Source organism: Choloepus didactylus, chromosome 13 (assembly GCF_015220235.1).
Source record: "Choloepus didactylus isolate mChoDid1 chromosome 13, mChoDid1.pri, whole genome shotgun sequence".
NCBI lineage: Eukaryota > Metazoa > Chordata > Mammalia > Pilosa > Megalonychidae > Choloepus > Choloepus didactylus.
In genome coordinates, this window is record NC_051319.1 from 29,882,140 (window position 1) to 29,898,599 (window position 16,460).

Genomic DNA, 16,460 nt, shown 5'->3' on the forward strand with positions numbered 1-16,460 from the left:
AAAACTTGTCAAGCCTCAAAACTTGAGCAACTTTATTTACCTACTTTATTCTGCGATTTTGAATTGGTCTTTGATTTAAAATTTTTCAACAATTTGTTGCTAGTAAACTTTTTTTAAGATTGGCTTTATTTACATTAAATAAAAACTCTCTCATCCAAATCTTTAATTCTTTACTTTTAAGGCTATTAGTTCCAAGAATGGAGAATTTTATATAGTTAATAACACTAATTAGTGTCATATTTAAATAGGTAATAGATACACTTACTGATATAATATCTCTTTGTCTTAATCTTACCATCTGAAAATGTTAACATTCCTTGCCTGATTTGAAGGCTTATACCTGTTTTATTTTTTGTGAAGAACTCCCTTGACCATTTTTTTCTGTGGTCCTTGGATCTTCCTAGGGAGATCATTCCTTTTCCATTGTCATTCTTGGCCACACCCTAAAGTAGGAATTCAAGAATTTGTCATCCATGGAGCTGACATTCTCAGCCTACTCCTTCCCTTAGAAGTTTGGGGGACCAAGGAGTATTTCAAGTCTAGGTACTTTTAGTCAAGCCTTATGTTTTTTTGTTTTGTTTTGTTTTGTTTGTTTGGCAATTCACCTCTCAAAATCTTAGTAAGCTTATTTAATACCATCCCTGAAAAGGATATTTTCTCTGAGTCATTCTATCCAATAAAAAGGATCTACTATATACCAAATCTATAATATATGCTTTGCCCTGATGCTCCTTAATCTATTACAATTTTTTAACAAAAGGTATGAAGGGCACACGTTTAGTCTCTTCTTTGCTTCAAAACTGAGTTTTAATTACTTTCCTCATTTCAAATACTTTCTCTAGTCTATAGCCTAGTGTTTGACATCTCAAAGAAGTTGGTTTGTCCCACACTGCAAATCCCAAAATTCCATGAATCTCTCCATTCTCTTTTATTTCAAATTGCAAAACAGCTAATTCATACCCAAGCTTATCAATTTTTAAAAATGCCCTATCAAATGCAGATAACATTACTGAACATAGATATTCACTTTTTGAAAGTCTTCTGGGATTAATTTCTGTAGTATGATAAGCTAAATTATGCTATAATAACAAACAACCTAAAATCTCAGTGATTTAAGACAACAAAATTATATTTCTTGTTCATGCATAATCTACTGCAGGCCTGGCTGAGTTTCCAGGGAAACTGTCCTGCATACAACAATTAAACAATCTAGGATGATCAGAGTTTCCACCATTCTGCAATTCCAACATCTGAAAAATGTGGTCTCAAATGTGGTCATGGCAAGGTAAGAGAATGATGAAGAGCCTCACACAATTAAATGCTTTCACCTGTGGATGAAATATACAAGTCTTTGTCTCAAAGCCCATTGGCCAGAACTGATCACTAGTCACATGGTTCTGGTTGTCCGTAAGAGGCAAGAACTTGTAATTCTCTAGTGTGGCTAAAAGTAGAGAAGACAGAGCAGTCCTAAAACCCAGAGGCAAGAGCCTCTTTAAGAACAACAACCAGATGCAGCCCCCTTCCCCATAATGTTGACACCCTTTTTCATATGAACAAGTTAGGTTGCTCACTGCCTAGACACCCCTGAAGATGGAAAAAGAGATTAAGTGAGAGAAAGGGCTAGTAACCAACAAGATAAGATTTAACAAAGGTCTAGGAATACTGAAACTTTATATATATCAATATATATTTGAATACTGGGGTGTTGGAATAGCTGGAAGGAGGTAGATGACATGGTGGAACTGTACCCTATAGCATCCTTTGAAATTTGCTCTATAGCTACTTGTTGAATTGTGCTTTTAGAGTCTTCACCTTTCTGTATATACCCTATATTGCCTAATAAGGAAAGAGCTGAAACTGCGGAACTATAACCCATAACAAATTTTGAAATTACCTATATAACTGCTTATTGAGCTGAACATCAAAAGTTAACACCTTTCTGTATGTATGTTATATTTTACAATTATGGAAATAGCTGAAGTTGTGCAACTGTGACACATAATATTCTTTGAAATTTGTTCTCTAAGTACTTGTTGAATCGTACTTTGAAAGTATCACTCTTATGTATATATGTTAAAGTTCATAATAAAAAATGCATAAAAAAGTAGAGGAGTCAGATAAGAATGGGCACTAGAATTCTTTACCACACTCTCTTACACTACCTTTATAGATGTTTGCCTCTTATCCCATGAAGGTGAAATCAGTATCCTTAGGACAAAGGTATCATAGAGCTATTCATTCTTGTGATATGAATAAAATTAAGTTTTAATGGAGTCAACTTATATTCACGGCTATTAATTACAGAGTTTTAGATTTTTATTCCAAATGTTAGTTGCCTTCAGACAACTTAGTAAGAACTAGATGAAGTAGACTTGAAACTTTGTGCCTAATGGTAACAAACTGTGCTGCAGTACAATTGATTTAGTTTATGAATTTATATTTTGTTCAATTTTGCCAACCACATTCTACACTCTGTTGAGCATTATGCAAAACACTTTCTCTTTCCATAATTTACAAACATACAGACACACACAAGCACACACATGCACACACTAGACACCTGTAAAACAGAAGAATTTACTGTGAGTCTGTGGACATAGTGGGCTTATATTGTAACAATACAAACCTCAATTTTAATATAAGACATCTCAATTTAAAAAATGTTCTCTTTTGATGAACAAACTTTGTTCAGCTTTTTTTCCCTCTAAATCCTCTTCCATCCTATTTCTTCCTTTCTTGTTGTTGCCTTCCTCTCTCAGGGCAAGAAAAATCATATTTCTTTAATTTTCTTATCAAATACAGTTAACCTCTTCAGCACCAAACTCCAAATTTCGGACTGTATTCTTCCCTATTCCCTGGGAGTGGGTGTAGAATTTCACTGTTTGATTTACACCAGGATGAAAACAGATTTCTTCTGGAGGTGACATTTAGCCCTCAGCAACTTATTATTGCCTTCCATTCAGGCCTTAAGGAAGACATCACATAGACCTTTCTTCCAGAAGTAATGGAGAGTCTTTCAATTAAAGGGGCAGGTGGAAATACTGTGGGAGGAGGCATTAGTTTTGACTGATTCATTTAAAAGTGTGTTTATAAATTCATTTGAATCTTTCTATTAATAAATAACCCTAACTTATACAAAATAAATTCTGTTCAATTCTAAAGCCATGTAACAGAAAGAGTCTTTGGAGCTTATAAATGCCTAATATATTATATCAGAATAGTCAAAATTAACATGTTTAACCTCAAAAGGAAAAATCTGTTTTCCTAATTGTAAAGAAAGCAACGTTTAATAGGGAATCATTTACAATTTTCAATATTTATTTTGATAAGGAAGCCCACCTCACTTTTAAGGTCATCTTATATTGTATCTAATTGTCACATCTTAAAATATATTCAATTCAAAATTATAAGAAGCACTGTATTTCTTTGACATGACTTATTAGTGGAAAAGAATAGATTGCATGCTTATGTATAAAAGGAAGCACAATCTTGATAAAGTACATTTTCCAAATTCATTTCTAATCAACCTTTATCACCTATTATTCACCTTATTAAAACGGAAAAGGCAAGCTTGACAGGCTTGTCAAGATGAATCCCTCAAAAAGATACATGTCAATGTTTAAATAGAAAATATCATGGAAATGCTAAGTTACAAAAAGTGCATCTATATACTTTACATAGAGAAATTAGGCAGTGGGAGATAATAAGCAATTTCCTGGAACTTTGAAAAGCAATCCAGTGATGATGAGTTTCCCCTTGCCCAACACTCTGCCTGCCTGGTTGGGATGACTGAATACGGACAGGTGTAATGAGAAGGTAATAAAAACTTTGAAAACATATTAAGTAATAAATATTTACTTTATCACATTAAATCCCTATTTCGTTTTGGTTGTCTGTGTTTTGGTCTTTCCTCTTTTTTCAAAAACATGCTTTATTTTATGATGGCACACATTTTAAGTTAAGATCATAGAATGTTTCTTTCGTTTTCTTTAAATCAGAAATAAACAATTTGCTTGTAAGTACTTAAAAGCATTTGATTTTGTCAATAATTCTGTGATGTGATGATCGGCAGATGTAGAACAGGTTTAGGGAATTTGGGGGTAGGGGTGGTAGGTTAGGAATAAAAATGAGAAACATAAGCAACAATCCTCCCTTAAAGGATATTATTGTTTGTGAGTGTTCAAAAGCAAGGCAAGGAAACATATGCTACATTGTGAAATGTTAAATTTAGTAAAGTTACTTCCTAATGGTCTTTTCTCTAAAAAGTCTCCTGAGTCCTCATTGCCTGAAGAGTCTGACCATCAGCAGAGTGGCCTGAAAAACCTCTTACCATTTCAAGATCTTCTAATGGATGTGAAATTAATTGATATATATATGTTGTAGTTCAGTTAGGTGATTAAATATTGCCAAGAATTAGTATTATGGTCTGTGTCATGTTAGGAAATGTAGCATAGAAATGATTTTCGTCTTAGCCCAAAATGCTAATCTATAATTCCTTTCAGTTCATATTTCCTGCTATTTTTGTTAAAAGACGTAATTACATTCTTATGTGTATTTTAATATTTTAATGTGCCTAAAACAGGTCACCATTAATCAAGAAACCTTAAATAATAAACACAACGTAAAATAATTTCTTATCTTTAGATTCATTCAATAAAATAAGTGAATCCAAGCTCCTTTTTAAATAAAAGAGGTTATTTTTAAAAAAGTACTCAAAGTCAAAAGCTTTAACTTGTAAAATATTTTATAGGAAAACTGAGATAAAAACATTTTGCATAGTTTTTACTAATCTCTTCAAATCTGTAAGCGTGATGTTTCAGAAACAAAGGTCAGAATGAATAATCTAGAATGCATAGATAGCATGATGATTTTTTCCTGAACTCTCCCAAGACTGCCAAGTATGGAAAAATTTTGTGACAAAAGAAAAATTCATTTTCACAAATCCAGATGAACTATATATGAGTAGAGTCATCTAAAATGACAGCTGTCCATCACATTCTACCCAAGAAATCATGGAAACCACTGTACCTCCACTTGGCCCTTTTTGCCAATTGTGATTCACATCACTGTCTGAGAATGAGTGTGGGCTTGGCTGCTTCTGACATTTCTATCCTTGCTGCTCTTATTGCATCAAGTTTGCACGTGACTGAAAAGCTGCTTCCTGGCCAAGCATTCTCCTAGCAGATCTGCCTAGCAGAGAGGCTTCTGGGCTTTTGCCAAACATAGTGACACATCCATGAAGCAACTCAATTTCAAGTGATGTTGTGTTAAATACGTATGTTTGAATACTAAAATGTCCATGTTTTGTAAAAGGTCTATTCCTAATTAGCTTTCAGGTAATCTGAATATTAGAATCAATTAATTCCCATATCTTCTATTAAAAATCTTCTGATTTGTTCAGTTAGTAATCTAAATTTTGATAAATCAAGAAAATTTAAATGATACCCAGTTTAAAGAGTATCCAGTTTATTAAAAAGTATTTTCTATAATATGAGAAATAGGAGGGTAGTACATGAGAAATATCTTCAACAGTTTTTTGGTAACAAATTTGGTACATAATTAAGATTTTTAAAAGAATATAGAAATACCTTATCAAAGGTGTTCCCAAATTTAAAAGAAAAGAATGTTTGAGATGTTCATAGCAATTAAGCAATATTAGTGTGTACATATTTATGGCTGTCATATGTATATTATCTTTGTAATTTGTTTCTAGACATGTTCAGACTTTCAATACTCAGTGGTGACAGAAATTATTTCAAATGTTTCTTTAAAATACGATTCAGTTCATGTTCAGAGACAAAAATGCCCTAGAAATGAATACTTTGAGAAATTAATAAATTATATTAAGATTTTTAGATGCAAAGCTTAAGCCTTAGTGTTAAGATATAATAGGAAAACATCATATATTATACCATTTTGAAGTAAAAATAATGGAATTTTGGAGAAAGGAATGTAGAGGAGCAAATTCATATTTTTACTTAATAAAATTCATTATAATGAATGTGTCACCCTGGATTATGAAACAAAGGAAAAGAAATAGACATTATGTTGAGAACTTTTGGCATTTATTTATTTTATTTATTTACTTAATTTTAAGGCAAACTTGACAAGACTGCTGTAGCTGGAGAGAATAATGCCTCTGTCTTATCTATGAAATCTTATAGTTGTCCATGGCTGGCTCCACAGTTTTTCCATTGATTACTTCTAAAATAGTAATTACTTCTAAAATTACTTCATTTAGCAAATTCCAAGCAGGATTTTTTTTTTTTTTTTTTTCTACAGAGTGTGCGTGAGTCATAATAGTGGTTAAATTTTTGGACACATGAATTCAGAATAATGTGGAACAAATATCTGTCTTGGATGATTTAGGGTGGACTTGATAAACTTTAAAATTTTATTTCAATACCTTTGTTTTACTGATTCTGAAATTCCAACCCAAACCAATGCCAGATATTCTTGAAAGTCGCAGTAAAAACATGTGTCTGGTTGTATGTATGTGCACATGGGGATGCCCACAGAAACTGATATAAATGGATGAATGATGCATACATAAATGAATAACCTTAGAATTTTCTTCACATAACATTGATGTCAAAAAAGGACATCCAGGGGAGAAACCAAGATGGCGGCTAGGTGAGACAGAGCTAAGGAATACCTCCATGGAAAACACTAGATAAGGACCAGAGAGTGACCCAGAATACCAGTTACAGCAATGTGCCAGCTGAATGAGATCTGCTAGTTCCCAGGGGCCGCATACTTGGTGAAACTGAGAGTCTGCATTCTGAAACAAGTGAGTAAGCCAGCTGGAAGTCCCGCATCCACGCGGCAATCCGGGGAAGCCAGGGTTTGGAGTCTGGGCAAAAAAAAAAAAAGTAAAAAGGGGAAAACCCAGGAGCGGCTGCAGGTGCCAGCGGCTGCAGGTGCAATCGTGGGAAACACGCAGTAAAACACAGCAAGAGGGGGCTGGGCTGGCCTCTCGGTGTCTGGCCTGGAAGATAGCCTGCTGCAGATATCCCTGGGGCTGGGGGAACACAGTGGAGAGCCAGAAGCCGAAAGAATCCCCGCGGCTAGCAGCTCGCTCCCGGGAGGGCTGGACAAACTCCTGCCTGGGGCCGTGCCCACAGCCCAGAGCCCCGCCAGTTGTCCCGGAGCTGGGAAGGAGGAACTGTGGGAGGAGGAAGGTGTGGAGATGCCCTGTTTGGCTATTTTTGCATAAGGCTGAAAGCGAGCCGGCTCGGCCCAGCGGCCTGGGGCTTCCCTTGAGGGATGGTGCGCTGATGACATAGCACAGCATTCTCTCAGCAGAGGTCCTGAAGGATTGCGGCTGGGCGGGGAGACCTGCTTGGAAATCCCAGAGACACTACGCCAAGTTTGTGGGACATCGAGAGAGACGGGCAGGGGCTGGGTCTGAAATGAAATGAAGGCTTGGTCTCTTGCGGCAGCCTTGAATCTCCGGGAACTGGGGGGATTTGAATATTGAGGCTGTCCTTCCTCCCTGACCACCCGTACAAGCGTCCTGCATTCAGGGCGGATGGCTCCAGCCACACACCCAGGCTGAGTTCTCTGGCTGGACCTCACAAGAGGTGGAGAACTGACTTGAGAGGTACAGGTGACTCACAGATGCCATCTGCTGGTTAGTTAGAGAAAGTGTATGTCACCAAACAGTGTTTCTGAAAAATTAGATAGGTTTTTTTTTTTACAGATTAAAAGAACCCTGTTGAGCAGAGCAAATGCCAAGAGGCCAAAAACAACAGAAAATCTCAATGCATATGATAAAACCAGACGATATGGAGAATCCAACTCCAAACACACAAATCAAGTTATCTGAAGAAACAAAGTTCCTCACAGAATTAATTAAAGAAACACAATCGAGGAATGAAAGCATGGCAAAGGATTTAAAGGACATCAAGAAGACCATGGCCCAGGATATAAGCTACATAAAGAAGATCCTAGAAGAGCATAAAGAAGACATTGCAAGGCTAAATAAAAAATAGAAGATCTTATGGAAATAAAAGAAACTGTTGGCCAAATTAAAAAAAACTCTGGATAATCACAATACAAGACTAGAGGATGCTGAACAACATCTCAGTGTCCTAGAAGTCCACAGAACAGAAAATGAAAGGACAAAAGAAAGAATGGAGAAAAAAATAAAAAAAATTGAAATGGATCTCAGGGAAACGATAGATAAAATAAAATGTCCAAACTTAAGACTCATTGGTGTCCCAGAAGGGGAAGAGAAGGGTAAAGGTCTAGAAAGAGTATTTAAAGAAATTGTTGGGGAAAACTTCCCCAAACTTCTACACAATATAAATACACAAAGCGTAAATGCCCAGCGAACACCAAATAGAATAAATCCAAATAAACCCACTCCAAGACATATTCTGATCAGACTGTCAAATACTGAAGAGAAGGAGCAAGTTCTGAAAGCAGCAAGAGAAGAGCAATTCACCACATACAAAGGAAACAACATAAGACTAAGTTGTGACTACTCAGTGGCCACCATGGAGATGAGAAGGCAGTGGCATGACATATTTAAAATTCTGAGAGAGAAAAATTTCCAACCAAGAATACTTTATCCAGCAAAACTCTCCTTCAAATTCGAGGGAGAGCTTAAATTTTTCACAGACAAACAAATCCTGAGAGACTTTGCCAATAAAAGACCTGCCCTACTTCAGATTCTAAAGGGAACCCTACCAACAGAGAAACAACAGAAAGAAGAAAGAGATATAGAGAGTTTTAACAGAAATATATAGTACCTTACATCCCAAAGCACCAGGACACTCATTTTTCTCTAGTGATCACGGATCTTTCTCCAGAAGGGACCATAAGCTGGGACATAAAACAAGCCTCAAGAAATTAAAAAAAAAAAAAAATTGAATATACTTAGGGCACGTTCTCCAGCCACAGTGGAATACAAATAGAAGTCAATAATTTTTGAACTGTAACTCCACTATTTACTTCCTACATACTATAAATTACACAAACCCTAATGACAAATCAGTGTCCGGCGCTCTCTCCGCCCCGCCTCGAGTCCTCGGTCGGCCGGCGATGGGGACCAGAGAGATAAGGGGAGAGAGGGTGCGGACAATGTCTTACCCGACGCACTCGTGATCACTCTGGACTCGCAGCAGTGAAGCATGTAGGCTTTTAATGGAACTAGGCAATCATCCTCTTTACAGGTTCCGCCCGGGGCAAGACGCCTCGGGGGAGAACAACCTCGATGCGGCCGTCAGGCGCGGCTCCTTGTGGGCTGTCTCCCCGAGCTCTGCCCGGGAACTTTCTTATAAACCTTGCGTGTATCCAATGGGCTAACGCCACGCACACAAGCATGATTGGTGAATACAGCGGGTGGTTACATACATCAGAAGCCGGAAGCAGGATGTGGGCGCCATCTTGGCACCACTCGATGGGCGGGGGGACTTTGGAGCAGGTTTACAGCGCATGCGCTATGCCCGTCCCGGGAGACGGCTCTCCACATCTCCCCCTTTATTATTTATATCGACCCAGTGTCCCCAGTGATGAGTGTGCTCCCGTGAACCCAGATGGCTCACAATTTGTTCCGGTGCTTTGGGGAGTCTGGACTAGGTCTCAGCCATTTAGCGGCGGAGCCTCTAGCACCGACCAGAATGCTCACCTCATATGGAGACAGGAGAGTCCGTGAGCTGGAAACAACATGACTCTCCCTGCAGTGCTTTGCCTTGCAACTGGGGGACAAAGGCGGGGGCAGGGATAGCATTAACCAGAGTCGGAGGCGTCACTAGGCGTCCCTATGCATTGGCTAGAGTCAAGTCTGGCCACAACTATGACTCTGCCTTAGGGACCTACCTGAGACAAAAATTATGACTGCTGGCGTCGCCCGTTATACCCGGGACATAGCTGCGCGCTTAGCTACAAACCTCGCTCCCGAGTGCCCCGCCCGAGGCGGCCAGGATGGGGTATGGCCATCAGAATGGTCGCTGTTGGGGGTATCAAAGGTGGAGGACATAGCCATCATAGTGGTAACACGGTACTGCCGCGCTTGAAACAGGAGTTCTAGCAAAGATTTAACAATGACTAATCCCACCAATAGTCCCACCATCAAGAGAATCCAATTAGTCAAATTGGGCCAAGAGAACCAAGAGGTGACTTGGTCCCACAGATTTTTACAGTCTCGCCCAGTGTGGAAAGGTCGAAACTAACAGGCTTCAATTTCCTAATGTTCTCAAGTCCCTGAAGGCCGGAGGCTTGGTCCAATGGCCCAGGCCGTATATTCGTTGGCGTTTCTGACAGCTGCTCCCCGGCCTCCCCAGGTGATGCCACGGTTCCCACCAGTCTTTCCGGAACCCACACTGGTTGACGTCCTGGTTCCTGGGGAAAAACACAAACAGAGCCTCCGGCCCAGCCGAGCACCGGGTCAGGGCCTTTCCACTGTGACGTGGAGGGAGCGATATGGCCCTTAACAGTCTCCCATATAAGGACTAGAATCGGGTCCAAACAGACACCCGTTTGGCGCGCTCGGTCTATATCACGGCCAAGTTTCATCCAAGAGGGCAGGTTGAGGCTGCCAGAGCAGGGAAACCAGGGGGCAAAAGTGGCCACATCATCAAGAAATCGCTGGAGAGAACTTCTCTTAATTGAGATACCCCGCTGTTTCAAAAGGGTCTTTAAGGGGGTTAATAGGGGTGAGCTTTCAGACTGCCCCATGCTTGCAGTCGGCACTATCTCTTAATCACTCGGAGAGCTCTTCCGAGTCCCCGGGGCTACCTGAACGCCCACGGGCCCTAGTCCTCGTATGGAAAGGGGGTGCTTACCTTCTCGCGGTGATCAGTCGCGGAGGTCAAACCACGGATCCCGGGAGCACGTCTCTGTCGGGTCGAGGGGAACGCGAATGAGGTTCCCCGTACGGGCCACCACTTGTCCGGCGCTCTCTCCGCCCCGCCTCGAGTCCTCGGTCGGCCGGCGATGGGGACCAGAGAGATAAGGGGAGAGAGGGTGCGGACAATGTCTTACCCGACGCACTCGTGATCACTCTGGACTCGCAGCAGTGAAGCATGTAGGCTTTTAATGGAACTAGGCAATCATCCTCTTTACAGGTTCCGCCCGGGGCAAGACGCCTCGGGGGAGAACAACCTCGATGCGGCCGTCAGGCGCGGCTCCTTGTGGGCTGTCTCCCCGAGCTCTGCCCGGGAACTTTCTTATAAACCTTGCGTGTATCCAATGGGCTAACGCCACGCACACAAGCATGATTGGTGAATACAGCGGGTGGTTACATACATCACAAAGCGGAAGCAGGATGTGGGCGCCATCTTGGCACCACTCGATGGGCGGGGGGACTTTGGAGCAGGTTTACAGCGCATGCGCTATGCCCGTCCCGGGAGACGGCTCTCCACAAATCAGTGGTTTTGAACTCAATGTAAAATATGTAATTTTAGGCAACTATATAAAGGTAGGGGAATGGAGGAGTATAGGAACATAGTTTATGTGTACTATTGAAGTGGAGGTGGTATCAAAGAAAAACAAGATTGATATGGATTTAAGAGGTTAATTTTAACCCCCACAGCAAACACAAAGAAACTATCAGAGAATGTAACCATAGAGATGAATTGTAGAGTTCGGGTTAAGAGAAATGGAGGAAGGAGCAATGGGGAGTTAAGAAATGAGGGTGGAGTTGCTGTTTGAGGTGAAGGGAAATTTCTAGTAATGGATGGTGGGAAAGAGCATTAGAACATTCTAAAGGTGATTAATCCCACTAATGGAAGGCTAGGGAGGGGATGGAATGGGAAGATTTAGGCTGTATATATGTTCCCACAACCAAAAAAAAAAAAAAAAAAGACAGTCTAAATAGATGATTGAATGCCAAGGATGAACTTGGATGGAATTAGTGATAGAGGACAGGTGGCTCAAAGGGACACAGTTGAGACATAAGGTAAAGGAAATATAGAATGTAATCTTTGTATCATTGTTGAACCTGTTGTGCTTCTTAGCTGCGATTAATGGGGTTGCATAAAAGAATGTTCTTGTTCATGGGAAGTGTATAATTCATGGGAAGTGTATAATTCATGGGAAGTGAATTATAGTGTATGTTCAAGGATGTGTGCAGCTTGCTCTCATATATTCAGAAGACAGAGCAATAGATGATGGATGATAGGGAGGGAGGGAGGGAGGGAAAGAAATAGTGATGTGACAACATGTTAAGGTTGGTGGATTGAGCTATCAGGGGAGGGGGGTCAGGGTATGATGGAATTCTTTGTATGGAGTTAGTATTGTTTTTGCAACTGTTCCTATAACTTTGAATTTATTTCAAAATAAAAGGAAAAAAAAAAGAAAAAAAAAAAAAAAAAGGATATCCCGCCTTTTTGAAGTCCAGCCATCACATTTGACTGTAGGAGTCTCATATTTTAGTTCAATGCTTGTTTGTACATGTTTAGATCTTTTTAAAAAATCTGAACATATTAGGTTTTTTTAACCTGAAGGGAAAATGGCAAAAAATTCTGCGATAAACTCTTTTGAAAACCATTTGTGACCTCTCTTGGGGGAACTTTACTTTAAAGGCTATGAATTAAAAGTTCAGTATTTTGTGGCTGGAATGGAACCTGTTCCTAATTATTTACTGGGCATTTATTTCACTTCTGGATTATCGCAAAATAATGCTAGGCCCCTAGACAGGCATTAAACGTTGGCCTGATTCAGTCCTGATATGCTATGGTTTTGTAGTTGTTCCTGAAACAAGTTAAGACAGCTTAAAAAATTAAATGAAACAAACAAATAAGAAACCCAGGCAGTATCTGTTTTATTGTGAACCTCATTCAACCTGAAATTTAATTATGTTACCATGTGGATTTGTAATATGGATTCATAGCTTTTTGTACTCTTGTGATTAATTTCTGCTTGTTCTAATTTCTTTTTACTCTTTTCTGACCTTGAGGTGAAAAAAACACAGAAGATGTATTCCTTCAATTTAATGCCAGTTTGAGGTGTTTCTCCTGCATCATCAGATCAATGTAAAGTAAATAGCCTACACTTCTTGTTTCACAGTGCAGTATTGATCTTTCTTCAGCTTTTGCTTCCCTTTTTCCCTGAGTCTTGTGTCTTTCAACCCCTGGGACTGAAGTGATTGCCATAGATTGGACAAGCTAACAAGCGCATGATAAGGAACCGATGTTTTGTGGCATACTCACATACACATGCTTGGTATATAAAGCCTGCTTCCTCATTGAAAGAAAGGTGCCATTTTGTGTGTATGTGGCACAAGCCACTAAGAGAAAGAGCTAGAAGGAAAAAGAGAGGAAAGAAGATTTTGTTTGCTATCCTACATCTTTGCAGATAGTGCTAAATTAAATGATGAAATTCCTTTGCAAACTACAAGACAACTAGCCTGCGGGAAAATGCCATATGCTTTTAGCCTTGGCAAATGATTGCGATGTTGGCAGCCTGTGGGTAAGTCTTCTACTGTCCTTTAGTGCCTTTCTTTTCTTTATCAAGCATAATTGTTATTATGTTTGTTTTGTTTTTCTTAAGGTATTAAGTAATAGAGTTTGAAAAATGGTTATCACAATTTGGATTCCATATACAACACTTATAAATATGCATTTGAGCCACACATTTTATTTCACAGGGAGCATCAGGGGCTATATCTGCTCCTGTAACAATCTGACTTATTTGTGGCTTTTCTTTGAGAAGAAAAAAAGTGTTTTGCTAAAGATGTGAACGGATCTGTTTTTAAAATGTCAAGTAATGGAAGGAAACGGGGTAACTTCGTAAAGCTTAGAAATATTTTGTTTTCTTTCTATTCATCTTTAACTTGTTCACTGTGGAAATGAAAACTCTCCAAGTTTTATTTTTGGGCCTTTCAGAATCCACAGATTTCTCTGGCATTGAAAAATGGATAAATGAATAATTGATATTCTATCACATGGCAATTGTCTCCTTACAGAAGGATATTTTATGCTGTGTAGCTCAGAAGTTTTTCGACATTGCTTTAGGATGGTAGGGATCCATTTTCTTGACTCTGAGTGCTTTTTACTCTTTGGTGCGATTGGCTCCCAGCTCTGTAAACTAATGTATATATACATAAGTTACCCTTGATTTATTTTTTATGCTCTGCTCCTTGAATTTAGTTTGAGAATCTGCAGTCAGGTTCCTATCATTCTGGACTCCATGGATGAAAGTAGCTTCGCATGACAGAGGAAATAAAACAGCTTTTGCTTCTCATGGGGAAACTTTGTTACCTCTGTAAGTGTTGAGATAGTGGAAGGACTTGTATAGAATGTTTATCTCATTACTAATTTTTAAAAAAAATATTCATCATGCTCGGGTTCTTGATTCTGATATATAAGTCACTGTACATTGATATATGAACTCCATATGAATACCATTGCAATGCAGTTCATTAGCACAATGACACTTTTATATCACGATGCTTTTGTTATTTAGTAGAACACAGTGTACATGGTACAAATTAAGCATAATACTGGAACTCTTGTATCTCTCTCAGGTTTTATGGTGTTTTATATGTCTTGGAATTGGATGACTGTTCTAACCCAAGCTATTATATAATCCTTAGGGTAACCCCAGTGCTGATTTGATGCTATTAATTTTCTATTATACTGTGCTAAAGATGTTCTGTAGTGTGACACTCACCTGCATTATTGAGTCAATGACCAATTGCAGAGTTGCTCTGTGGTGGTTGGAGCTTAACTCAACCCTCTGGGATCTCATTTATTATTTGCAGATATTGATTTTGGAAAAAGAAAAAGCTAAGATGTATGAATGTAATACCGACATAGACTTGGCCTAGAGCTGTTAACTCCTAATGGTCACTGTATTGTATGTGTTAACATGTAAAACTATTGCATGCTTTGTATTTTTAATCAAGATAAGTTATTCTGTGTTCACAAAAAATATTCATCAGTATTACTACAACATATCTAAAATTGAGTCCTTATATGATCTTGCTGTATGCTCAGAGAATCTAAACTTAGCTTTCCTTATAATGTTATGTCTTATAAATGCAAATAAAAACATAGTATTTAATTATATCATTAAAAATGTGCTAAAAGATCCCCAAGTGTGCCTGTGATATGATCTCTAATCAGTGTGTGTGTGTGTGTGTGTGTGTGTGTGTTCATGTTTGTGTGTGTAGGGAGAATTTTAGTGATTATTTATTTTTCTTAAAGAAACAGAGTTTGGACAGTCCATAGGGAGTTGCCTCAAGCAGCCTCAGATATTGTGAAAACACATGAAGCATAAAAAATTGTGGGGAAGTGCTTCACCTGGAGGAATCTAAAATTCAAAATGAAGTCAGGGCTTATCTGGCATTCTAGAGTGAATGATCTCTTGACTGAAGGTACCCTGAGAGCCCATTATGACACTGGTGCTCCCATAAGGCTAAGTTATGAAGACACACTCTTGTGAGCTATACCTGCCTTTACCCTCAGGCTTATTGGTAAGGTTTATATATGTGAATTTTTTAAAGTCTGAGTTTTTGTCCTTCAAATGCCTTTGTTATTTTCATAAAAGCAGCAGTTCTGAGTAGCCAAAGTCATTGGTAATATTTGGTTAAGGTAATGCCATTTCTTAAAAACTAAATTTCATTCTTATTATTTTACTTCACTTTTATTTACTAACAAATGTGAAAGAGCAAATTTTATGCATGTGTGTGTGTGAACTCACTTCACAGATAATAAAAGAAGATTATTTTGTTAACAATTTACTGACCAAAATCATCTGAAAATAATTGATTAGCCAATAGGAAATATTTGTTAAATGTTGTTTTGCAGGCCCAATATGTTCAGGGACTACTCTATACTACTAAAAGAATATGTAAATTGAGATGCTTTCTCCTTAGCAATCCGTATTTCAGTTCAAAATTCACCACTCTGAATTTTCTCCTTATATTTTCAACTACTGTAAATGAGCATGTCACTAAAAAAATCATTTGTTCATTCATTTTTTCATTAAACAGAAATGTATTATATCTATTATGTGCTAAGTATACTAGATATTGAAAACATAAAGTAAAAATGATTAATAAAAGAACTCAGTATACATTACAGAAAAGAAAGAAAGAAAGAAGATCAAGTTTTATGATATTTAGATTTTAAGATAGCTTAATTAATATGGAGGAGTCCAACTCATCACCTTTTGGGTAATAATAAGTAGAAGGAGGTCTAACAGAATTTCTTTATTCGACAACATTTATTTAGCATTATTTATGAGCTAAGGTCTAGAGTTGTAGAAAATACAAGATGCATTTCTAGTCCATACAAGATAATAGGTTAGAGAGGAAGACACACAAAGCCCTGCTCTCCACTCGCCTTTGGAACATCCTTCATTGCATATTCTTGTGCCAGACTTCAAAGAGGAAGTTGTGCTTTTTTCATGTACGTTTTTCTAAAGATTAAATCATAAAGAATTGATTTTAAGTTCAATTTTAAAAAAACGAAAAAAATCACAATAATTTGTGGATTTATTGATGATAT